General features: G+C 36.9%; 1 protein-coding gene across 31 annotated transcripts in view; it reads right to left on the bottom strand.

Moving 5' to 3' along the window:
• The window catches only part of RBFOX1 (RNA binding fox-1 homolog 1), a 745,900-nt gene that overhangs the window by 301,726 nt on the left and 416,232 nt on the right, over window positions 1-27,942 (bottom strand). The window lies entirely within an intron of this gene.

Raw genomic sequence — 27,942 nt, 5'->3', positions numbered from 1 at the left:
AGTTCAAGCTGTTTGTATAACTCCTAATTAGTTTTCCCAAGCTTTTGTATGTGCTTTCTACTCAAGAGTCCAAAAAGTCTTCACTGCAGAAGACTATTATCAACATCTAAAATGCTAGTATATGTTCAGACTTGCTATTTGTAATTAAATCCTGGTTGAAAACCATTCAGGCTGAGATCTTTTTGTAAGACGGCAAGAAAACAGTAGTTTTCTTACGTGAACCTTTAGAGCAGCTGAAAATGGAAATGGCAGTTATTTTATTCACCTGTAAAACACAAGTAATATTCATTTTTATGACAAATTATTTTAAGTCTCATTAATATTCCTAAAATACGTACCTGCCTCTTACTTTATCACTACTCCAACCTGTCTAACGCTTAAGCATTTGTCTCTCTCTGACATATAATTTTGATATCATGTAACAGAAAAACACACACTGCCCTGTATGTTTTCAAGGTGCAATAAAATCTGGCAATATTTTTGCAGGTCAGTGTCCAGCCATGAAATTTCTGCTCTCACAAAACCATCCATATTACCAAGGGAATTATTAGGTGGCTGTATCTTTCCAGGCACTCAGAGCAAGATAACCCTAATCTAGTCTTATCACTTGCACACAAAAGCATTGGATCCAATAGGCTTCCATGTAATCCATCTCTGTCAACCGCATTAAGGAAATTACCTGTCAGAAACATCACAGCCAAGATTCTGTGATTAAATGCTAACTTAGAAGTGCTCAAGGGTATAGTTAAAAAAAACTGCATTAAATTGCTTTCATTTTACTCTTCCTTATGATAAGTTCGTGTCCACAAACATTTGAATATAAGGAATTAAATAATTTATGAAGCAACTATTGCATTCTGAAAGGACACAAAAATTTTCATTTGTTGAAAGATTTAAAATTTGTCATAATTCCATTAAGTGCACATATTCAGATATTTGCTTCGGAAAAAAACAAACAAACAAACCACAACAAAACCAAAAAGAAAAACAAAGAAAATACTTTCAAAATTTGTAAAGAACAAAAAAAAAACAACAACAGAGATAAGGCTCATCTTCTCTTCCTCTCACTCTTCCCCTTTCTCAGCCTTTCTCCTCCATCCCCCAATTTTTTCCCCATCCAGGAACAGAAATTGGTGAATAAGATATATTTATAAACTTAACCATGTAAAAGTTATATTTGCATGACTAATGTTACTGCCTTATAGCTCAAACCACTCAGGCCCAGTCCCTGCTCTATCAAAAACTTAAGTATTTTTCTTAGGTATCTTTCAACAAAGTGGACAGAACAACCACATAAATGTGTGATTTGAACATAAAACAATAAAATATACTGGCTATACCCCAAAGAAAATACCAGAGCTGTACTCACAGAGGAGTAATAAGTAATAGAAAAAGATCACAAGCAAAAAAAAAAACAAAAACAATACAACAACTGGGCCCAAGATTCTACAGCTCAACAGGTTCGAAGATCCATACTGAGGAATCCTGTATTCTAAAAGATTCTGCTTATTCTAATATCAAATAATGCTGAAAAAAGACATTGTTAATATTTACTAATACAGTACAAGGGGGACATGGACATACTAGAGTGAGCTCGGTGTCAGTAAGATTATGAATGGACTGAAGCACATCTCCTTTGAGGACAGGCTGATAGAGCTAAGACTGATCATCCTGGGGAACAGGAAGCTAAGGGAGGATGTCATCAGCGTCCATCAAGACCTGAAGGGAGATGCAAAGAGGACACAGCCAGGCTCCTCGCAGCACTGCCCAGTGCCAGGAGCAGAGGCACTGGGCACAACCCGGAGCACAGCAGCTCCCTCTGCTCGTCAGGCAGCACTGCTGTGCTGCGTGGTGCCGGAGCCCTGGCACAGGCTGCCCAGAGGCTGCGGGGTCTCCTCCTTGCAGCTCTCCCAAATCCACCTGCCCATGGAGCTGGGCCCCGCTCTGGGTGACTTCTGCTGGACCAGAGGGATCCTAAGATGCCTCCAACCTCAGTCATCCTGTGATTCTGTGACTGTGTGAACCCATTTCTCTGACTTATCAAAGTCTCACCAAATATGAGACCTCTGGTACATATACTGCTTCCTCCAATTTGCTATCATCCACAAAGTTCCTGAGAGTGCATCTGCTCCATTAACCAGATTGTTATTAAACACAATTGCCCTCAGTATCAAAACCTGTGATATACATCCTACAATGAGACACTAAGTGAACTCTGAACCACTGATCACAGCTATTTAAACCTAGTAGTAAAGCTAGTTTTTCTGTCTACTTCTCATCCATCATTCCATATTTCACTAGTGTGGCTGTATGAATAGTTGAGTACAATATAAAAAAGGCCTTAATAAAAATCAAGGAAATCAACAATCAACTATTCTTCCCTCCTCTTCCTGATACAGACATTCTCCTAATGAACCTTCCTCTGGGCAACAGTGCTCAAAAATGGTAGATTTGAAGCATAAACACAAAAGAAAAATTGAATTTTTTCAACCCAGCGAGAACATTTAATGTTTATTTAACATTACTGGAAGCTTAAGAACTCCAAATTAAAAATTAAACACTACAATGAAAATGTTTCCCTGAAGTGACAAATTGGAGGTAATTTCTTTTCTTTCTTTTTTTAAAACAGATTACTAACTGACAGTCAATAATGCTAGCTGTAATGCTACACTCCTAACAAAAGTTAATGCATTTGCTTAGCTTGAAGACTGATCACGGAATTTACAACTATTTTTAATCTCAGTTAAAGTACCCAGTAATAGAATTCAAAGTGTGAATCCAAAAAAACCCTGAAAATATGTTTTGACACCTTCATTTGTTGTTTTTATAAAATAGCTATTGAACAAATGCAGCTGATTAAGTCAGGGAATTATTGTTTTCACACAACGTTTACAGCTCAGAATATATCATCAGAAACTGAAATCAGAGACAAAACAATTTTGAACCTTGCACATTAATTATGTATAGGATGAAAGAAACAGTCATAAAAAAATAAAAGCGGACCCATGCTCCATGTGGCACTTTTATTAGTTAGTTTATCATCCACCATATGTGCTGACAAGGAAAATTATAATAGTCTACCACTTCTAACTACAAAAGAAGACTATGAATTATTATTTATAGTCTTATTAACCAAGTTAGTAAACTCAACACAACTGGGTGGTGATCACAGCGAATCAAACTCTGTGTTCAACAAGCATGTTGAACAAAACAGTACTTTCAAGGTATGGACAAAATACAGCGTAATGGCAAATTTGCATTTTGAACCACATATAACTGACAGATTATACTCAAAGTGAGCTGGATAACTATTTTTTCTTGTTAGACCATTGTATAAAGCATGATTCTTTCTTGGAACAATGATCATCGAATCATAGAATCACCAAGGTTGGAAAAGACCTAAAAGATCACCCAGTCCAACCGTTCACCTATTCCCAATAGCTCCCCTAAACCATGTCCCTCAACACAACATCCAGCCTTTCCTTGAACACCTCCAGGGTCAGTGACTCCACCACCTCCCTTGGCAGTCCATTCCAGTGCCTGACCACCCTTTCTGAAAAGTAACACTTCCTAATGATCAGATCAAGAAGCACAGAAAAGAGACTAACAAAAATATTAAGGAGCCAGTAAAGTAACAGTGACTATTGTCACCACCCACAGCCATCTGCAATAAATAATGAGAACTTGAGTGACTCAACAAATGCAACAGAATGGAACAGCAGCAGAAGTAAATACTCCAGGAGTTCCCGATTCTCATCTATGCATACTGGCTCCACTCAACTATTTTGCCTTTGGTGCTGTGCTTCTACGTCAGACAGAGCTTAAAGCAAAGAGATGGGAGGGTGAAAGTCAGGTTTTCTTTCACTCATTGTCCACCAAGATAACAAAATCAGAATCATGCATAGGTTACATGAAAGACACAAATTTGGAGAGAGTTACAATGTGATGTTTTCTATAGATTAAGGTTGAAGCAATTAGACGGTACCAACTGCTCATGAAAGATGTTACCTCTTCCACTCATGTTCAAAACTATATGTTTTGAATGTATGTAATGCACTGCTTGGTACACACTTGCATTTAGAGCTGCTGACTTTAGTATACTTATGCTAAAAAAAAAAAAAAAAATGCACATCTTATTGTTTTTATACACGCTGTTTATATACCATGCTTACTCATCTTCGTATCCAAAAAATGCAGGAGAGAAATAAGTAGTAATGATCAACACCTGTCACTCCTATTCTCCTAGCCATTCTTCACCTCACTCCACAGTAAAATTTGAGTATGAAGGAAGCGAACTTGGGCAAAAAACAGAGCAGAGAATCTCAGGGAAATATGCTTCTGTAAACCTCACATTGTGCAATACACATGAAAAATAATTCTATCACTAGAACTGTTAAATAACCATATTGGATTTGCAAAACAAGGTGCATTTTCTAATTTCACTGAGAGCTTTTTAGAAATTAGCATTCAGTTGCTTTAATATATTTTGCGTAAAATATTACAAAATTTATTTGATACAAAAAGATAATTCCTTTCTACAAGGTATAAAGTTAAAACGCACAGCATTTTACATGACTCAGTGAACAAACTGACATTCAGAGCTAATGAAATAGCTAAGCACCACTTTCTTAGTCAATTCTGCCACCTAGCTCATCCTGTGAAAGCTAGCCCTACTATATTCTACTTCTAAAACTCAATTTTGATCATATTTAGAATTTAAATTCACAAATAACCCACCCAGAATGCCTAAATCACTTCATTAAACACAGGTAACACGGCATATTAAAAGGAGGAGTCATTTACACCAGAGGTATTAAAGGAAAGTTGCCGTGCATACAAAAATCTGTCACTTAAATGAACTTTAATTCTGATTGATTCAACATACAGCAAACCATTTTGCTTCATTTAATCCCTTAACCACAGAAAATGATTTTAAATTTTCCAGGGGATTTTAATTTTCTTTTCTTTCACACTTAAAAGAAGTCCTTTATCCCCCATAAACTGAAACGCATAATGCTGTTCCTTGGATGGTAACATTTTCAGTTCTTTACCAAATATAAAACTATTCCTCTCCTTGTCAATGACTTAAGTATCTCAGAGATGCCTTAGCACCTCCAATACTCAGCACTATTTTAATCATAAGATGCCAAATTGCTGCTCTGGAAAGCTTTATGATCTTATCTCAGTAACAAATTCACATGGTCTATAGAGATTGTTTTCTCCATGTTCTATGCTCTTGGATTTCTTTAATTCTTGTGCGATTCATAGCACCTATGCCAAGAAGGTGATCTAGCTCACCTGGCCCCACTTACGTGGCATGTAAAAACACCACAAGAAGAAACAAGTTGTCATTACCTTCGATGCTTTTGTATTCATGTTGCTTTTAGTAAGCAGCATCTTTCCTTGCTGCTAAGCAATGTTAAGTATCTTGCTGGAAAATGCTAAAGTGTCCACAGTGTAAGTGCTTCCTTTAACAAGCAGATCCAGCACAGGGATAACCATTTTCTGTTAGCCTTTCCCAGAAATTGCAGCAGTGAATTTAAAGATAGATACCAGCTAGAGAAAAATACTTTATCTCTGCAGCATAGCATCAAAACTTTTTAAAATACTACTCATTATTATTAAGTACTTATGAAAGAGTAATGACACAAAGTCAAGTATTGCTCCTATAATCTCAGTTCCCAATCTTTACAATTCTAGAATTAATAAAGTGAACAATTTTTACACAGAAGCAAAACTCCAAAGAAGTTCCTTGGAGAATACTAAAAATTCAAAGTTTAACACATGAAGGTGAGGTAGAAAAAAGGATTTTTTCTCTCTCTCTCTAGTAAATGTCACACTCCTCATTCTACTTTGGTAACTTACATCTCCCTCCACTTGCTTACTCCAACTTGAAGTAAGAAGTTGGGGATAGCATGCACCTTGGGCAGACAGTTTTTCTGTGCAAAGTATTCATTCTTAGAGCAGAGATCCAAGGAAAACCAGAATATTTTCTACTCCTTCATTCATCTTCTCATTTCTGTACATTTTCCCCCTGAAGTTCTTGGTTTTACAGTATTTTCCTTTCTTAAATCTGGCAGGCCCTTCATCTTCTGCTCCCTGCTTTCCTTCCCATTCTGTCTATTCTTTCCCCTCTTCTTTCAAAGTGCCATGTAACTGTTCTCCCCAGACTACACCTTTCTCAACTCAATCACTTCCTTATTCTCTTGTCATTCCAAGAAAGATTGTTTTAAATGCTCCCTCAACCTTTGCTTCTTTCCAGACAAGCTGACAATAAATCTGAAGACTTAGATCTAAACCTGCTTCATAACTTTCTCAATATGATACAGGTAAGGATGGAACAGAAGGAGAGCTGAAAACCTTTGACAGCCCTGTTTTCTTCAGAAATCCTTAATAAATGGACATATGGAACCAGGCTCCTGGAAGCATAAAAAAAAAATAATAATAATAATAATCAGCAGCACAGTTTTTGTTGGGCACTGCACGTTTCAAGCTCTGAACTCATCTCCAAACTTCACCTCTAAGCTGACAAATTATTGCTTCCAATTATGCCAGTTAAAGATCTGACTTGTTTTATTTTGAAATCAATCACTCTTCTTTACAGAACAGTAAAGTTGTTTTGTTTTCAGAAAAAAAAAAAAAAAGCCTTACTTTTTTCTACATTTACTTTATCTGTGCAAGTTTTACCAAAGACGAAGAGTTTCTTAGTTTTGCTTTAGAACCAGAAAATAACTTTGCACAGAAAGACATTCAGTTTGTTAAATGGATTAAACAGCAAAGTACAGCTGAATAACTATTGCAAATACACAGATAAGTTTATCAGCAGTAAGTCAAATGTTCAAGTTGCTGCTGATCAATTTAGCCTACTGTTTAGGTTACACAGCATGCTTATTCCTCTGCAGCATCAGTAAAACCAAACAAAACAGAATGTTTGGCAGGTGTTAAGCCCATTATGTAATAGAAGCACTTTTGGACAATGTTCTCTTACAAGCTTTCAAAGTAATTACATACTCCAAACACTACCTTGAAACACTATATAAAAGGCAAAACTAAAGGTTTATTTTATAGTATTTTCTCTGAACATTAATTAATCTCACTATACTGAAACTCTAGTTAGTAATTTGCAGTTTATATGCAGAAGGTGACTTGTCCAGAGAATTTTACAAATAATTGGTTTAAACTACGTAGCAATCTAACAGTTCTAATGAATTTCTGTGCATAATAGGAAAAAAGCGGTCAATTACCACAATATAAACAGATATCAGGATAGTACCTGGTATCAGTGTATCAGATACAGAAGCATAACAGAAAAGTAACCAAACACCCATAATTGATAATAAATCTGTATGAACACGTATGTGCCTAAAAACAAATTATGTTCCCTGTAATACAAATACTATCTGCCTGCCCACTGCAAGGAATAAACAAAGGGAACAATGCTTTACTGTCATTTTTTAAAGCTTAAACACGTGCACATAGGAATCTGAGCATGGCTAAAACCATGCTTCTTGGTAAAACCAAGAAGAAAAGCAGTGCCTCATTCACTGTGAGAGAAGATGGCCATGTAGTCAGTTCAGATGGAACCATCAGTCCCAGTTTTCTAACAGGTTTTGAAGAAAACGACTTCTTTCCAGGCAGAGCAGAAAAACTCTCACACCATTTTCTATCTATGTAAGTACACACACCTACATTCTCCTCTTTGTCACTCATGAGATTTTTACCATCAGTCAAAAAAGTGTATCATGATGATATCCCAGCCCTTCCAATCTAGACCGCTTATTTTGCAGTTCTGTACTACTTGGTAGCTGAAATTTCTGAATTTCAACCTTGGTATTGTGAAATACTCAAACAAGTGGCTGAGATTTACTAACTTTTTCTGGTTTGTTTGCAAAGTAGGACACAAGTGCAAGTATAAAAACAAAACAAAGTGCTAAAAGGTTAGTTCCTACAGCAATTTTGGATTTTTTTTTTCTTCAACCTAAATCAAATACGTATCTACATAGGGTAATATTTCTAAAACATATTCCATCTTGATAAACAAATAGAGTTTTAATATGGGAATTTTTTTTTTTTAATAGCCCAGAAGTTAGGCATAGAAATTGCACAAAAAAGTAATTCAGCTTGTATGTTAGAACATGGAAAGAATATTATTTTTTTAAAATAACATCTGTAAATTCATGCATTAATGAATACCTGGAGCAAAATCCTCTATTTAGAAAAAAAGCATGTCAAGTTGTCCTCATGAAAGACCCACTTTACATTACGCAGTCTATCCCAACCTTGTCTTTCCAGCTTTTCTCCAACAAAATTGCCTTTCTTCCCTTCAGACTCATTGTATTCATGGTGAACTCTTCCCATACCCTTCAACTGGCCATAAAATCATTGCACACATTATATGATATGCAGTTCCATCTATATTCATTTGACTATGCCCTTGCACCAAATTTACTATGCTGGCATAAAGGCTTTTAGGGAAAACAAGAGAACTCCGATCTCTGCAACACATCTACAGCCAGTTTATACAAACTTTCAGCTACAGTTACGAGTTCTGTGCACCTCTGTGCAATGAATAAATTTTGGTAACACCTCTGGGGAGTTCAGGTGAAGAGATGCACCAAAACTTTACTAAGTGCGCACAGAAAACAAATGTACAAAAAGCCTGTATTTGACAAAGTCACATCTTTTGATGCAACAAAGCTATTTGACAAAAGCCAACCTCCCGCTAAACTGCAGATTACTATTGCAAAACACGTGAGATTAGAGTACAATATAAAAGGAATATGACAAATTCAACTAGAACAAAACAATACTTGTCCCATGCTCAGTTTCTTAAGTATTTCAGATTTTGCAATTTTCAAGGGGAAAAGAAAAGGTAAGACTTTACAGAAAGTAAGTTTTAACGTGAACATCAGGAAGTGTTTTATGCAGTCAAATCTAGACAACAGCATCAAGCAACCTTACTAATAGCTGTTATCAGCTTCATCTTCAATAATGAGGTAGCAGAGCCACCACTCCAGACTCTGAGAATAAATGAGTGGAACCACTTCAATTAATTAAATGGTAGTAATTTAGGAAATGCCAGAGACAGTGACGGTCTGCAAAATCACTTATCAACCAAAATTCTTCACAAATGTTATGCATAATGCAATCTGACTATACGTGAACTTCACTACATTGAATATCACTACATTAGATGCTATCTGCTATGAATTTATGCACCTTTTCCATGCTGCTGATCAGGCAAAAATGCCTTTTCCCCAGTTTTGCTAACTAGTAAGTAAAGCAGATGAAATTATTTTTGAGCTGGACCACAACATGGAAATTCTCCTGCTACTCTTTTAAACATCAAAACTTCTTTATTATACAGAATAGGCTTTAAAAAACTGAATGCAGTCTTCAAAAATGATCTTAAATGCAACATATTTTCAAGTTATTTCTATCAATAGGGGGAAGCTGCAGACTCACGTTGTGGTTTAACCTGGCAGGTGGCTAAACACCATACAAACATACAAACTCCTTCCACCTCTCTCCATCCTCCCTGTGGAACAAGGGAAAAAATTGGAAAAAAAAAAGAACTTTTGGGTTGAGGAAAGCTATTTACTATGAGAAAAGGATAAACATTTTGGCAAATCTCTCTCTGTATATATTAATGTATATAACCAGTGATACACAAGCAACTGCTCACCATCCCCCAACTAATGCCCAGCTAACCCTCCAAACAGCAGACAAGGGAGAGATGAACACCCACCCCTGTAAAAACTCATTTCACATGATGTCATGTGGTATGGAGTGTCCCCTCGTCCTCATCCTGTTTCCTCCCAGCTCCTCAGGCCTTTCACTGAAAACAGCCCTGGCTCTGCATAACACCACTTAGCAGCAACTATCAACACGAGCACATTATCAACACTGCTTTTCTCCTAAAACCAAAACACAGCATCATACCAGACATTCTGAAGAAAAAAAAAAAAAAAAAAAAATCCAGCCCAGCAAAAACTAAGACAACTGACTTTCTGTCTTTTTACAATAAGATAACCTATAGATGGTCAAGTTTCAGACACAGTGTCCTGAAACACTGCCTCAAAATGCACCCAGTACAAATTTTGGTTGTTTGGCGACTGGTTAACCTGTCCTCTCTCAAACTGAATGACAAAAGTAAATGTTCTCTGGTGTTCAAATGAACATTCCTGTAATGCCTTTGTGCATGCCAAAGACTGAAATATTTGCATTTCTATTTTACTTCTTAAGAACTTGGAACACATGCACCTCAAGGCAATAGCTCGATTCAAAGAGAAGAAAATTAATGTGTATTATGAGATGCAAGGAACAAAAAAGTAATTATTCATCACAAAGATAGTGAAAACCTAACTTGGATAACATAAGTACCCCATGAAATAATTTATATGTCTATATTAATTTATAGAATGCAGAAATACTGAAATGTGTATTAAGTTCTTTTAATTCTTCCTTAAGGCAAAATGAACAATTATTTCATTCTTGGCAAACAGTTATTGCCACTTCATCAACAGCTGTATCCATGTTTTAAAAGGCAGGGTCACCTTTTTGATGGCTGAGATAGCATAGAGAAGCCATAACGTATATACACACGCCTTTGCTTCCTGTGGTTTTTGTCACTTTGTACCAGATTCATACAGCATTTCACAGTCTCCTTATTGTTGCATTTAATATTATCAATTACATTGTTATCAAAACTAAAGTAGGCTCCGACTTCCAACACTTGGATGTTTCCTGGCCAAATCTCCAAGAGGGTGAAAGTCTGAGTTTGCTTGTCTCATTAAAAGCCATTAGATCCTGTTCAAGTGCTATCACAGTCACTGTATAACAGTTCAGACTAAAGTATTCCATAGTCTTAAGCATAGCATGACTCAGGTTGGAAGGATCTTACAGATCATCCAGTTCCAAACTCCTACTGTGGGTTGCCAGTCACTAGATTGGGCTGCCTTGAGCCCCATTCAATCTGGCCTTGAAGACTCCAGTTTGCAGGACTGGGTCTTGACGTATAGGTATGAAGCATTAATAAACTGAAATGGATTTTAATTTTCTTTTTTAATTGACATACAGAATGGAGGAAATGTATTACACTTCATGTTGTCCCCTACTTTCACTTATGTTTCATGTATGCAGCCTATGCATTCAAACAGCTTTAATGTTGATACCTAGAATTACGGTAACAAAAAGGTCTAACTTTTATTAATAAATCTCCCTTAAAATATCAATTAAATGTAATCTCTTACACTGAAATTCCATTTACACAATAGTGTTGAAAGAGCCTAAAAATGAATCCACTTTTCAGACAACTGGTTAAGATATCACTATTATGGAAGAAAAAGAATTGAGCAGGTTTTAAATGCTAAGTGTGTGTGTATGTATTTATATATGCGTGTGTATAAGCATGAGTATGAATATATTCACAATAACTTCTTCTAAGTTGAAAGAAATTTTTAAATGTATTCATCCTTAGTGGAAAAAGGTACTTCAGTGTCAACATAACACATTTTCTTATTATCTATCAGCTGTATAACATTAATGGTAACTTACAGAATTCTTGTGACCCAACTCCCATGAATTTCCATCTGACCTCAGTTTGGCACAAGCTCTGCAAATCCCTGCCATTTGGATTCATTCAAATTCAATATGATTTTAGCATCCCGAACAGAAATGTAATGTATAAAGACCCTGAAAGAATATTGTCTAGCAGTTTGCTTAACACGTCTTTAGATTCCATAGCAACATCATATTATAATGACATTGTGCATGGGATACAACTTTCTACTAACACTCAACTCATTTTCCAATTGATATGGTACTTCGTAATACACGTGCTTACAGTGATAGAATTTTTCCTATGAATGTATTTAACACTGTCCAGCTCCTGATTTCTGGAGCTCACTTCCTCTTCAAAGCAAATTGTCACATTGAGCACACGCATGAGGAAAAGCTTTTCAACATAAAACTACTGAGAAGATGATCAGATGAGCTCCCACTCATTAACCTACAATGACAAGGAAACTATTGCCCATGTCATTTCATTTATGTATCCTTAATGACACTGAAGCCCCTGAATATTTAGAGAATAAATCAACTGTAAGATTGAATGCAAAGACTTTCTTTGAATATCTGCATTAAAAACTGCCTTGCAGTATATAGTATCTCCATGCATTAACACACAAATAGCCAAAATAACGTACTCTGTGGTTCTAAAATGAATACTTCTTATTTATGAGCTGTGAGCTAAGTGACAACATACCTGTATGCCAATATACTTATAATATACCCATCCTGCTGTCTTTAAAAGGTCAGGATGTTTTGACCCTAAAAACAACACGATCATGAGGCTAAGTGTTAATATGAATTTTATCTGGGGGAGATAAGTGAATTTCACCAAAATACTAGCAGATTGAATTAACTGATAACATATTCAGTATTCTGAGAAATGATTTTGAAAAGGAAAACAACTTAGTTGAATATATTCACACTGTAACTGAATACACACTGAATACATTCACTACATATACATTCTTATAGTCAGATATCATGGCGTATTTTAGAAACAAACTAGAGTCAGATGTAAAAGCTGCGTGTATCAGCAATGATTTGATCACTTCACCTTTCTGCTCTAATTCTCTCTTTCCCCTTTCCCAATACTTTTCATCATGGCTTCATTGGTACTTGGGGAAATCACCAACAGGCACTGCCGACACATAATCTGTCACATTATGGGTTATTAAGTAGCATTGTTTTCCACAAGAAGTTCAGTAAGTCTGTGTTCAAGGTTAATGACTCCTGCTCCTGTGACCAGATCAGAGTCTCTCTCTCTTTGTTCTTAACATTCCAGAAGGGAGATTATTTGAAGCAGATTACATGAGTTGAAATGACAGGATGTGCAATCTGGTTATGTTTGATGGTGTGTACTTCTAATTCAGTGCATCATGATTTACCCAAATCTTTCCAGACCAACACAGGAGCATGATGATTTTTAGTAACTGAAGATCATTTTTGTTAGTAAGCATTTATGAGCTTAGAAAAAAAGAGGGGGTGTATTTCATAAACAATGCTTATCAGCTAGTAACTTAATTTTAGGTTACTGACTTGATGTGAGAAATGTGGCAGTAAAGGTTTAATGATGAAATGCAAAAAGATACAACAGTGTCTCCCTTTTGGATCTGAGGGTTCTCTGTATATGCAGTTCATGGTACTAGAAATGCACAGCATTTCCTAGACCTCCTAATGTTTCTTCAGGCAGCCAGCCTGCTTTGAGTATAGCCAGTAAAAACTAATTGAGTATACCTTCCAGAAATGCCAAATATAATAATGTGCAAGCAGTCTCAGTTTGTATCTTGTCCAAGATTCTGTCTCCAGAACTACCTGGCAGTTGGAAAGTTAAGAAAAACAGAAACATGTCCACAACATACAACAATTTTCTGCTGTGTTCTTTTACCTCCACCAAACCAAGTCAAGAAGCTCTGCCTAGATAACCCATGAGAAATTTCTCTTTCATGTCTCAAATCATAATCATCTACTGGAAAAGACCTTCAAGATCACCAACTCACATCACTAAATCATGTCCCATATTGCCATGTCCACATAGTTCTTAAACACCTCCAGGGATGTGGACTCCACCACCTCCTCAGGAATCACAGAATCATAGGGGTTGGACTCAATGATCTCTGGAGGTCCCTTCCAACACCCCTGCCAAAGCAGGTTCCCTACACCAGGTCACACAAGTAGGTATCCAGGCAGGTCTTGAATATCTCCAGAGAAGGAGACTCCACCACCTCCCTGTGCAGCCTGTTCCAGTGCTCCGTCACCCTCACCATAAAGAAGTTCTTGCACACATCTGTGCAGAACTTCCTATGCTCCAATTTCTGGCCATTTCCCCTTGTCCTGTCTCCACACGCTGCTGAAATGAGTCTGGCCTCACCACTCTGCCCCCCACACCTTAAATATTTATAGACCTGGATCAGGTCACCTCTCAGTCTTTTCTCAAGGCTAAACAGACCCAGTTCACTCAGCCTTCCTTTATAGGAGAGATGCTCCAGGCCCCTCACCATCTTCGTGGCCCTTCGCTGGACTCTTTCCAAGAGATCCCTGTCTGTTTTGTACTGGGGAGCCCAGAACTGGACACAGTACTCCAGGTGAGGCCTTACTAGGGTAGAGCGGGAGGATCACCTCCCTTGACCTGTTGGCCACGCTCTTTTTAACGCACCCCAGAAAGCTAATGGCCTTTTTGGCTCACGGCCAACCTGTTGTCCACCAGGAAAACCAGGTCCTTCTCCACAGAGCTCCTCTCCAGCAGGTCGTCCCCCAACCTGTACCACTGCATGCAATTATTCCTCCCTAGATGCAAGACTCTATACTTGCTTTTCTTAAACCTCAATGGAAGCCCATTTCAACGCTTGACTGCTCTCTTAAAGAAAAAATCCTTCCTAAAATCCAATCTAAACCTCTCCTGGTGCAACTTGAGACTCTTTCACATTCTATCATTTGTTATCTGAGACAAGTGACCAAGATCGTCCTCGCTGCAACCTCCTTGCAGGTAGGTGAAGAGGGCAAAGAGGAGACTGAGGGGAGACCTCAAACTAAATAGCCTCAATTCCCCCAGCCACTCCTTCATGTTCTCTTCTCCCTTCCCTAATTTACTTGCTCTTCTCCGCACACACTTGAACAACTCAATGTCATTCCTGTAATGACAGGTCTTTAACTGAACATAGTATTCCACATGTAAACTCGCAAGTGCAACATACAACATCACAGAGGAACAGTCACATACCCAGTCTTGCTGGCCCCACTACTTTTGATACAGGCCAGGTTGCCACTTGCTTCTTCGGCCACCTGAAGCACACTGCTGTCTGATGTTGAGCCAGCAGGCAACCAGCACCCCTAGGTCAGTTTTTGCCCAGCAACTTTCCAGTCACTCATTTGTATGAGGTTGTTAAGACCCAAGTGCAGCAGCTAGTGTTTAGCCTTGACCAACACTGTGCAGCAGGACTCAGCCCATCAGTCCATCCTTTCCAGATCCCTCTGAAGAGTGATCCTACCCTCAAGCAAATCAGCAGTCCTACCTAACTTAGTATTACTTGCAAATATACTGAGGATGTACTCAATTCCCCTCCATTGAGATCACAGATAAAGCTGTGAAACAAAACCAGCCACTGCAGTCTATCCAGTCCTCTCTGCTTAGCCAGGACTGCTGGGAAATTACTGAAAGTGGTTTATGAGAGCACTTCAATTACCTAATTGCTTTTGAATTCCTTTAAGCTTCTGTTGTCTAAAAATTTCTATACCAATTAAACTACCTGTTACCTAATTCATCCTGGTGTGCGTTTTTAATCATTAAAGCTCTCCTATTGTATAGGAGATCAAAATTTTGATTGTATTAGTTGAAAAGACAGTTTTAAAATTATTATTTCCTATCTTTCAAAATAAGATGTGACCTGCTATAGAAATCCTACAATAACAAGCTGAGCTAAGAATATAGCTAACCTATCTAAACTGCTGTTTGGGGATCCAGCAGCTACACTTCAAAATGAATAAGCCCTACCTATATTATTTAAAGACCGTGAGGACTTCCATCCTCAAGAACAGGTACTTGACCTTGGATTGACATCAGATATTAAATGATCCTGATCCATCTTTAAGTTATAGGGGTAGAACCTCAGACTCCCTTTACTTATATCAGAATTAAACACAGTTGAGATCGATCATCTCAGGTTTTTTGCGTTTTGAGCTGACAGATCCAATTATATATTGCTCACTGAATCTAGGTACCTCACTTGCTGATGAGAGACAAAAGTTTAGATATTTCAACTAAGTAGACATAAGTAAGAGAATAAATCTGCAGCTATTTCATCATTTCAGTGGTGTGATCACTCTTCAACGACTGTGCTATGAAGACAATCTAAACGCAGCACAAGTCACTCAAAGGAATCACATTAGTTACATCACTTCAGTTATACTATCGAAAAGTACAACTTTTCTCCACGTTGTTGTACCACGCACAATAGCAGCCTCTGACACGCATCTATATTCAGTGATACACAGAAAAAAACTAACAGAATATCGTTCTTCTCTAGAATTCCTGCTTCTAAATTTTTCAGCTACTTTCTTACTGCTAGATAGTGAGAATTTAATGACTTGTGTATTTCATCTTGCTTCTGCTTCGTTAGCTTTGCAATACTGTTGCATGTACTCACTCAGTGATACCATTAGTTCAGTGACTGACTTACATGATAAAAATATTCATAGAATGGCTTAGGTTGGAAGGGACTTCAAAGAACATCTAGTTCCAGCCCCCTGCAAGTGCCCACCGCACGCTCATATTAAGTCTTCCATCTGACAGGATCCCTAAGTTCTTCTCTACAAGGTTACTCTCAAGGAATTATTCTCCCATTCAGCAGATATAGCTAGGATTGCTCCAAGCCAAGTGCAACATCTTGTATTCAGCTTTGTTGAACCTCATTATGTTTACATGAGCCCAACTACAGCTTGACAAGGACCCTTTGGATGGCATCCCTTCTTCCTGCTGTTTCAACTGCACTACTTAACTCAGCAAAAAGACCCTATCCAGAAGTAAAAAGATCGTTAAACCTCTGTTGATTAAAAAAATAAACAAACGACAGACTCAAAATTCAAATACTGCCAGTCTTAATTTCAACTGAATACACAAGTCACCATTTTAAGAGGGAAAAAGATAATTCCGTAAGGCAAGCATACAAATTGTATACAATGATGCATTTTCTAGCTTTAACAGAAGGTTTTCATTTTTATCTTATTTTTTCATTCTCATTTTCACTTATTTACTCACATGGCTGCTCACTCAAAATTATTAACCACAGAATGTTTGTGAACTATGTGTGCTGCTCTATTTTACCACGTTAGAAATGAATGTTAATTATTGGACTGAAATTTATTAATCTTCAGCTGACAAATAATGAAATCCAGCCAGCAAGGTGCATTTCAAGAATAGATTACTCTTACCTCAATACGTGCTCACTTGCTATATGATCTACCATAAGGAACCTGAGTAACACGAATGTTGTGGGACAGCTTCTACAGTTTAAAAGGTCTCTAGGAGTACTTTCTCCAGATTTAATAGAGGTAGTTTGAGACACTTCTACCTTCAGTTGTTGGTTAAATCCATTACTGAAGTTTACCAGCCCTATTGTAGGGTTGGGAAGAACTGAAAACAAGCTGATCTCCGTTGGACCACAGTAATAGCGTAGCATATTTAATTCAACATCTCTGCCATCTGTTTGAGCTAATATATGACAATGTGAATGTTAGTAGCTAACATGTGAGCCTACGTCCTTTTTCATCACCTTTAATATTAACTTCTTGCTATGGAAAGGTGGAAACAGAAGCAATAATTGCTTCTGCCCTGTTTGTTAGCTTGTTTACTGGCTGTTCAGTAATACACTTGGTAAAAATCTGAGTTTCACTTACCAGCCCTTTTGTCAGCGTAAGACTGAATTTCTGAATATTTCTAAAGAAAAATCAGCAGCAGCTTAATGTAATACAGCACACACGTGTCATCCATTAACCACAGACTGATGAAAAGTTTTCTTTTTTTAATCTGCTAATTAAAATTCAGCAGTCTGCACATCATTCAGCAAATTGTTGAGACCTAAACCAGAGGTTACTGGCATCTACTCTGTTACCAATCAGTAAGACAGAATTGATTAATATTCCTCTAAAATTGATGTAACATATTCAATTCATATCCAAACCCTTGAACTAAATAAGTGAGAACCCAAGCACCATGGAACCCAAGAGGATTTTTGCTGGTGACTCAGTAGGGAAGACTTGTGCTACTAAAAGCAGCTTTTAAAATGATGACTCTACTACTATTTATCAATTGGAAAGCAATGTGTAAATTACCTGGCAATAAATCTGTGGTCTTCAGAAGGTAAGAACAGATCTTTATCTTAAAAAGACACCTACATCATAATTGACACACTTCCAATGGATAACTTCATTAATTATTCTTTTGTTGCATCTGCAATCATCCTTACATAAAAACGCTATACAATAAATGCCATGTTTTTTAATGTTTGCCAAGCACTTTTGGCTGCCCACTGCATACAAGTCAGTTTTACCGTACCACCTGTAGAATGAATGAGTCAGTTCCTATGGTTGCTTTATGTTCGCATAGTAAGGGGCTGATCTGTAAGCAAAAAGTTACGTTTCCTACATCTTGTAGGGACAAAAGAAGGAGATCAAATGCATATCCCTAATTCATTACAGAACATGAATTCCTCTAAATTTAGGAACATGCAAGAAGGTCGTAGTTTTTTGGACATCAAAATAAACAGTAAACAGCTAGGAAAATACTTGAATTCTCACTTCTTACATTTAACATTAATATTAAAAGACCCCCGCTTACCTACTGTAGAGATGGACCACGGATAGAAATGTACAAATATTGCCTGGGGTTAAAGGAATTTCACTTGCTAATCACTTCCTGGAAAACACCTTTCCTCTTGAGCAAAACCTCAATACCAAAAATTACATTACTGTCTGAAGGCAATCCTACCTCATTATCCAATAAACATGAGCTTCAAGACCAAGTTTTAAGTACTAGACATGGAAATACTACTGCTTCACTTTTAAAATTATCAACCATCAATCAATAACAATAATCAACAGCTACTAATAAAGAAACCTACGTACCCTTCGCCCACCTGTAAGATAACAGGAGAGCACTTCAGTTCACGTCCAAGTCTAAAGAAGATTCTGCATCTTTTATTGTGTACCATTAAACCAAAGTCTCATACAAATTTACAAATTTAATTATTTATTCTAAAATGAAAGAATGTATTATGCTTTAATATTTAGATGAACAGCTATGCATTTTAGAGTTTGGAGCACTTGTTCTATCTACAAATCAGTATTCAACCACAAATGATTAACAGAATTCACTTAGAATAGCACAGCTACTTTGGGAGAACAAGACAGTAACAACAAAACCACTTGCCTACCCTTAAAAGGCAGCCAAAAAAACATTCTGAATCTGAATCAGTTTTTAGGGCTTGCACACAGAAATTACTGGAAGAAAAAAAATACTAAAAAGGATTAAAAAATTCAAACTCTTGCAATTGGCATGGCTGATAATGCAGAATAAAAATACAGCTTTCATTTTCAGTTTTGAAATACCTGTAAAGGGCAACCTAAAACTGAAAAATGGCCTAAGTGCAATGAGGCCTTCCAAATAATTATGTGTTGTTAATTGAAAAATGTTAATCATGTCATATTAGGAGGAAGACAGGGTTAAATTGGTAAAATTTCAATTCACTTAGGCCTTATCTCTTGTTGGAATGAACCAGATGATTAATCCTTAATATTCTTCAGGGATACAGAGAACATCAGCAATTAAATTAACAACTACAAAGTTTATGCTCAGAGATTCAGAAATGAAAGACAGAAACACTTTAATTTTTCACAAGTTGTTACCTTAATTATCTTCTTATTGCTTCTGTCTCTTCTCCCTCATTACAAAAACACACCCCTTAGTATTCATGGATCCCTTTAATTTGCTGTAGCTCAGCAACTGTGTAAGAAATGTCATCTGAGCTGCAGAAGTCATAAATCTTACTTTGTGCATGTTCATTGAAAATAATTTGTTCTGCTGTACCTCGTCCCAGTGTTCAAACCGCAAAGTGCTGACAAATTTTTATTTCCTTACAAACAATCAGAAACGTCCATCAGAATTCTGATGGCAGAAAAGGAAGGCCTTCTTAGCACCTAAAATGAGCAAGAGTTTGTTTTATAGAAATACAGAAGCAATACAGTTACAGAAGTCAACCAAATAATTGGCATACAAAGCCCTACCAATAACAGGAGCACTTGGGCACGAGTTCCCTTCAAAACCTAGTTCTGCAGTCACAAAGACAATAATCCCCTTTAAGTGCATCAAATTTAGAGTTAATTTTGCAGATCATTATTTTCTATCTGTATGGAAGGTGATTAAATTAAATCCACGAAAGTCATATACCTATAGGAATATCCTTACAGGCTCATTTTCGAATGACATTTCTTTGAACAGAGAAAATGAAAGACTTCCGAACGTGCTTAAGATTCTTTAAGAGTTAAATTTAAACTCTCACAAAACAAGCAGAATCTTGTCATCAATACCAGACTGCATAACATATCGAATGATATCAAATGTAATTGCTCTGAAAGTAAACACTCCTAGAAGTTGAATGCAAAAATCCATGTCTGGGAAACACAGGGACTTGACACTGCTATCACTAGGCATGCTTTCAAAATTACCAAAGTTTTAGAGGAAAATGTCATATCCCTGAAGGGAACCCCTACAACAAATTATTAACAAAGCTCTATTGATCCTCACCCAAACAACAAGATCTCAATAAATCTCATCTGCACCTTTGCTGAAGCTAAGAAAATACATTACACCCCCCCTACTGACCACAATTTTTATTATCGCTGTTGTGTTTGCAGGGCAGTCAATTTTATACAGCATAACAAACTGCCAAGTACTAAAGTGATTTCCTCTATTACTGAGATCCATGTATTAAATTTAGCGAGGCACAATATCAAACTTCAAATACTGCAAGGTACAGAATTGAATGCAGCTGAACCTAATGTTACCAACCTGACAGATACACTGACATATTAAGTAGCAGATCATTTATTCATATTTGGAAATGGTTTTCTTTTTCTAGTCAGCTGCACAGTTTTAGATTAGCCACAATATTTCAAAGTGTGGCTTTACTGTGGAGTCCAAAGGCACTGTGGAATATGTATTTCATATTTTTATTACGCACCATAGATCACAGAACTGCACCTCAACAGCCTGTTATCACATGCAAAAACAAGTAAATTAATAAATTTCTTCGTATTATTGGGGCCTCAAATATTTCAACTCTTTGGAATCATCAATAAGCATTTCAGATATTTGGTACAGTCAAATAAAACACTTCAATTCACAGATAAAGTTTTGTGTTCCTGCTTTCGTGATTATTTATTTCCCACCACTCTTAAATATTCCAAGACAATGGATTTCATCATTTGCAGATACCACGAGAAATCTAGTTACAACTGAAATGTGCATGTTTGAATACATGTCAAGCCCTCACAGCCTGGGATGCTGAACACACTTCCCTTCCCTTCCCCCCCCCCCCCCCCCCCAAAAAAAAATATAAATATATATTTATATATTATATATATATATTAAAAAAAAAAAAAAAAAATCAACCAACAAGTCAAAATATTTCTCATCAACACTTAAGGAAATATTCCTAAATATCTTATCGCTGAAACCAATGCAAACAAAGCTGTCTATGAATTTGAATTAAAAAAAAACACAAGTATTTCCTAAAAGAAAGAAAGAACATCCAATACTGCTTAGAGAAATAAGCCAAATGATTCACATCTGCAGTAAAAGCTGAAGCTACAAAGCTTTGAGACAAGAACAATTTTGCATGGCTATTATTTCAGGAATGGCAGCTTCCTATATACTGAAAGTAGATCACAAGGCCTTCTGTAATTGACACTGCATTCTGGCAATTCTGATTTTTTTGCTTTTATCATCTAATTGTGCAGGTATTAAAGCCATAATAGTTGCCATTCAAGACAGCTTGCATTGCGTCTATAGACAGAAATATCTCTGTTCTTCTGAATAATCCAGGAAGAATTTTCTCTGGAAACTTCACTCCCTAATCTGCATTATTCTCCTAGCTGGGAAAAAATTAAGTACCATTGTCATGTTTGTGAAACACTCTAAATGTGAAGGAAAAGCTCTAGCTGAAAGACCTTCATCCTGACTTTTTTTTTTTTTTTAAAAAAGACTTCTTGGGGGGGGGGGGGGGGGGGGGGAGGAGGAGAGGAGAGATTAAATTATACAGCCTAATCCAATTCTTTAAGGAGGCCATGAATACCTAAAGCAAAAGACTGCAGACATTTCATTAGAGCAGGTATTTTCATCTAGACAGCCACGTGAGATACGCAACTGCAAAAAACAATCATTAACCTATTTAGTTAGAAACTTAGTGTTATCAAATGGCTTAATACTAGAGAGCAAATAATAATAATAATAATAATAATAATTGCTCCTTGCACCTTGGTGTTGGAAAGCCAAAATTCTGCTGGAAAGACAAATTCAAGCCTTGAATTTCTCTACCTTTTTCTTACATCTTCTTCCTTCAATCATTCCTAAAAACTTACTGGAACACTAGCTGGCCACAAGCAAATAATTAAGAAAACAGAATGAATGCTGAAAAATAAGCATTACATATTTAAACTTGGAGTATTGTGCATTCAGAGTTACACCATCAGTGCTTTTGTTGGAAACACTTTCCCTGAAAGATGAAGTGACATAATCTGACAGCGAAACATCATATATTGCCAGAGGATTTCCTTGCCACTGAAAAGAGATCAGATAATACTTAGCTAATTGAACTGAAAAATGATCTTAGTGTTCAAAGATTCCTATGCATTACTGACAACTTGGGCCATGAACACCTGTAACGCTATAATGGGATGGAAAGTATCACAACAACAGCAAGGTGGCAAACTCTTACACTACAGCAAATGACAACGAGACCGAATGCAGCAGTCATGAATGTAGAAATGAAGGATAAGAGCTGCTCACCTCGGAAGGTCTCAGGTAAGCAGGGATCTCCAGCAAGAGATCCTCTTCCCTCCCCTGCCAACCCGTAAATGAGGTCTGGGCAGGGGTGGAATGACCAGCCCTTCTGGTCATTCAGCTGCATTGCTTGCACCTGAGCTCTCCTGAGTTTGCCTGCCTTCCCACCAGATGCTCAATCACTGATTTATGCCATGATTCAGCATCTCCACTACAACATCCCTGAATTGACTTCATGGGGGTTTCTTAGTTTTTCACAATCTCAAACTTTAGCAAAAAAGTAACAAATTTTAAAAGCTTCAAAGTTCCTCAGAAAAGCGAGCCTAAAAAAGTACTACTTTGAGCACAGTCACCAGTAGAACACCAGAAAATTTTGCCAGTGAAATTTCATACAACGTAAAGCATTTTACCCTTAATACTCCACTTTTTATTGGCATATGCATGTGGATGCACCTGGACCGAGTAAAGAAGCAGAAGACATACTGGTTAAGAAGAATAACTCTTTTCTTCCCAGCAAGCAGAAGTGAAGATCCTGTGAAGTTCACATATGGGTATTTTATGAGGCTAAATGGACTACTGGCATCACAGGAAATCACATCCTTCCAAGAATTATTTAAAAAAGGAGGAATATTCCACTGAAAAGCAGTGTTGCTTGTTATGCTATCTTCCTCATTCCCTGATGCTCAGGATTTGCAGCCACTACTGTGCATCCACATTTAATATCTGTCAAAAGATATCTGATCTGCCAAAGATGGAAGGGACATCATGTGTATGCATATGCACAAACACACACACACAAAAAAAACAACAAGTTTCAGCATTGACTCAGTACTTACAACTTTAATGAGTTTTAAGCACTTGCATTTCTCATATATGCTACTAATAAATTTATTTCTAATACCTGAGAGACAGAATCTGTGCCTCGGGAAGATTTCCAGGAGATGTTCAAATACAAATGCTTTTTTGTTCCTATTTACCTTTTTTTACTTGTTCAGTGCAACGCCATCTACTAAATTCACCAGGATCCTTTCCCACTAAGTCTGAACTATATTACACCTCAGAGAGAAGCAGGGACACATAGAGAATCCATGAGATTCTGGGATATTGATACATACTGAGAAAAAAAAAAAAAAAAAAAAAAAATCACTGTTTTAAAAGGTTAAGTGGAATTGTTAATGTCTGTCTTCCTAATCTGCCTTAAAACTGTCAAATATTTAATGTTCCCTAACAAGATATGCTTCCAGTGTAAGGCACAGTCATTCCACCTAGAAGAAGATTGAGGTACTCATCTTACATCAGCAGTACTATGAAAAATATCTTCAGCGCATAGGAGTCAGCTATAATACACGATGAAGCATTCCTTTTCCACATCCAACAGAATAAGACATGAACAGGCTCACTGTTCAGCAGGGAAGATTCAAACTAAACACCACTTACTGAGAACGTGTGGTTACATTACTAAGGTGTGGGTTGTGTCTCAGGGTATATTTGGCTTAGTGGTTTTAATACAATTAACCAAATGCTGTAAATAAACACCTAATGCTGTAAGGACAGGATTCAACCACTCTCTCTGTAACAAAACGTACCACATGTTTTTATATATAGCACAATAGGCTCTGCCTATCAAAAACATAAGCAAGCAGCTGCCACTTAAGTGTCCTTTTTACATTTGTCTTACTATGTACTAACAATAATAACACAGTAAGAGAATTTCTAACACACAGAAACTGAAGAAATAAAGACATTACACACTATGAAGCATTGGGCAGATTGGAATATATCTAGGACTCTAAATATTCCTGCAGTAACATAGCTTTTCAAACTCTATACAGATCAATTACCATATGTTATTACTACTCTACAGAGGAAAAAAAAAAAAAAAAAAAAAAAAAAAATCAACAATAATATTCTTACTTTCATTCACGCCTTGCAATTTCAGGTAAAAATCAGACCAGCAAAAGTAAATTAGAACTTTCTCCAATGCAACTGTACATTGGAATTCATTTTTCCTATTAATAGTTGGAAAGGGAATGTGGCTTAGACATCTGCATGTGTTAACCAAAGCACAGAAAAGAAAGGGTCTTATTATTAGCATCATTGTTAAGCTACTCTAGATAGGGTCAAGTGCTCACGTATTACTCATGCTGCACATTCCACACTGCCCTAAGACGCTGCTGCAGTAAATATGCTTTGAAATCCATCAAGACAAAAGAGCAAAGTTCACCCCGCGTGTTGTTCTAGGAGCAGAATTTTTGTAACACCATGTGGACGCGATTCTTTCATGTTTAATTCAAAACTGCAGAAAGCGTTCTGATCTCTCATGTACTCCCTTCATCTTAGCCTCCTGACCTACTTTATCACAGAAACTTATGTAGAGTGGCTTAGGTTGGAAGGGACCTTTAAAGATCATTGACTCTAAACTCCCTTGCCATCAGCAGGGACATCATTCATTAATTCAGGCTGCACAAAGCCCTGACCAATCTGACTTAGAACACTTCCAGTGATGGAGTACATGCAACTCCTCTGGAGCCGTTTACACTGACTTGGGATATTTTCTTAAAAGTTATAAGCTCAAACACCAGTGAAGAGCACAATAACAGTGAAGCACAACTAATAATAGCCATTTCTGATTAATTATTTGTTATTCTGAATAACTGATTAAAAATAGATTCTAAAAAAAAAAAAAAAAAAAAAAAAAGAGTGAGAAGAGACCTTTACATAAAAGTTTATAACTTAAACAAAAGTTATTACAAGTTTATCCACTCAACTACAACCCAAATTTGAGTTTTACCTTTAGAGAAGATGATTTTAGGTCAAATCACATCACAGCAGCCATAACTTTGCCCTCACCTCCCATTTCATAGCAGCAGACTAAATGCAAAAGCTCCAGGTGGAGCACACACAAACAAGATTTCTTTTGATTGTTGTTCTAGCTTGGAAATCAGAGATGCACTTCATTTTTAACTGCAGCCACTAACTCACCATTTCACCAGAATTTCCATAGAAACACTGTGCTCAAAAATCAAAATGCCCAAACAAACTAGAGAAAGGAGACCGCTTCATTCACCACTACAAGCATTTTTAACAAAAGAAAGCATGAACTACCATATTACACCACTTAAAACACTAAATACGCTGTATTTAAGTCAAAGTATGACTGAGGTTACAATATCTTAATTTTCTAATTAACTGTTATTGCCATGAGTCATAGTATAGGTGGGAAACAAAGACAGACCGCAAATAAACATCAGCTCTAAAAGCAAATATTTTAAGCTTGAGATTTCATCCAGACTACACATCGTGCTGTGCTTCAAACACAGAGCTCACAAAAGTAATGCTTGTAACACACATATTTACCAAATGAAATGCACACATTCTTATCTGAAGAATCTTTTTAAAATTAGACTGTTTTCTAATCTCAAGAAATTGCTGGTTGGGCAGTTTTCATTTTTGTAATATGACAAGTGATACTTCATTCTTAGCTAAAGGTTAATGTTAAGTCCTCAAACTTTAAAAAATGTGCTTCTCTATAAAATAAACCACTCCATGCTGGTGCATAACATTAGAGAAGAATGTTCACACAGTTGAAAACGAATGGATTTTGCATTTCAAGATGACAAGTACAATGTCAGACACAATCAATCGATCACTGCATAATTATTATTGCAAATGATCCATATCCATGCTGAAAACTTTAAAAGGAATTTAATGAAGCAGTAAGCACATCAATAATAAGATCTGCTTTGCTCTGTGTTAAATCTTGTGATTCATAAATATGTTGTCACGTTTTATACTTCCTTGAATTCCTGTAATTGTATTTGAGGAAAAGCTAACTGAAAAGTAAAATTGGAATATATATCAGCATTTCCTCTACATAAAGAATACTTCACTATTACATATGCAAACCACAAAAATTAAACTTTTACAATTACCACTTACCCAACAAACAGCCAAAACAACCAAAGGGAAACACAATATAATCTCTGAGGAAAGCTTGAAGTCTCCCTGTTCAGACTTAGTCTGCCATGCTTAGAAAACTTAATTGCTTTTTATTGGATGCAGGTGGTGGCAAGTTTCTGGTACTTAGGGAGCAGCTGGGATGGCCTCTGTGAGAGACTGAGAGCTGCCCTGTGTCAGACACAGTTCCAGACAGTTTGGTCCATAGCACACGCTATTGCCAAGCCCATCAACCAGTTTGGTGGTGCATCTATGAATATATATGTAAGAAAAGACAGAAAACGTGGAAGGACAGAGGAGAAGGGAACAGAAAGAAACAGCTGAGAGAATATTAAGTTAGAGAAGAAGAAACTTAATGGCAAATTAAGAACACCTGTGAAGGGACTGCAGCCCATGAAGGTGCCCACTTAAGAGCAAGTAAACATCAAAGGTATTCTCTTGAGAACCCACCCTGAAGCATAGGAAAAGAGTGAGAAGGCAGGAGCTGAAGAGAAAAAAGTACTATTTTAATTGGCAATAAATAATTCAATCCCCCTCAAAGCAAACCTGTTCCACTTGTGATAGTAACTGGTAAGCAATCTCCCTGCCTTTATGTCAACCCCAAATCCTTTTCACTCCTGTTGTTTTTTCTCCCTCCATCTTGATAAAGCAGGGAGTGAGCAAGTTGGTGGGTTTGCCTGCTAGCCTGGATCAACTCGCCACAAACTCTATTTCTGGAAAGGAAAGAGTACATTGTATGGTGCATTTGGACATGGGAAACAGTCAGTTCTACAGATGTAAGCTATTACATTTAAGTTTCCTAGTCACAGTGGAAATAAGTGAATTTCCATACTACGCTATTAGCAGGGTTTAGTTTCTTTGGTGAAGAAATCGAGGAACAGATGGGAAACAAGAAGCTGACAGAGAAACACAGGGAAAGAAGTTCAAGACCTACTGGAGATATGAAAAGCTACCTAGACCTGTAGGCTTCCACTTATGTTAAGAAAAAAAGTCTTCACAATCTAACATTATGGATTTATTTTCTGCATGTATTCTGCTGAAAGTCCACAACTAATTATGATACATGCATTCTTAATAGTCTGATTTAAATTAGCTTCCCGATACACACCAGCATTTACCATACACGTGTGTGGTTTTGTCTTAAGTGATACATATCATATTATTCACTTTTGTTAAGAAAAGAAGTGAAACAAGACAGAAAGAGAAACTAATTATACAATGTAAAACAACTCTAATGGCATCTGCATATTTAAGAGATAAACCATATGCGGAATCTTGGTTTAAGGATTCTGATACTCTTGTTCAGATTCCCAAACAGACACACTTCACTGAGATAAATATCCAAAAGTAACCAACTGAAGAAT

This window comes from Lagopus muta, chromosome 15 (genome assembly GCF_023343835.1).
Source record: "Lagopus muta isolate bLagMut1 chromosome 15, bLagMut1 primary, whole genome shotgun sequence".
Taxonomy (NCBI): Eukaryota; Metazoa; Chordata; class Aves; order Galliformes; family Phasianidae; genus Lagopus; species Lagopus muta.
This window is presented reverse-complemented; position numbering and strand designations above follow the sequence as displayed.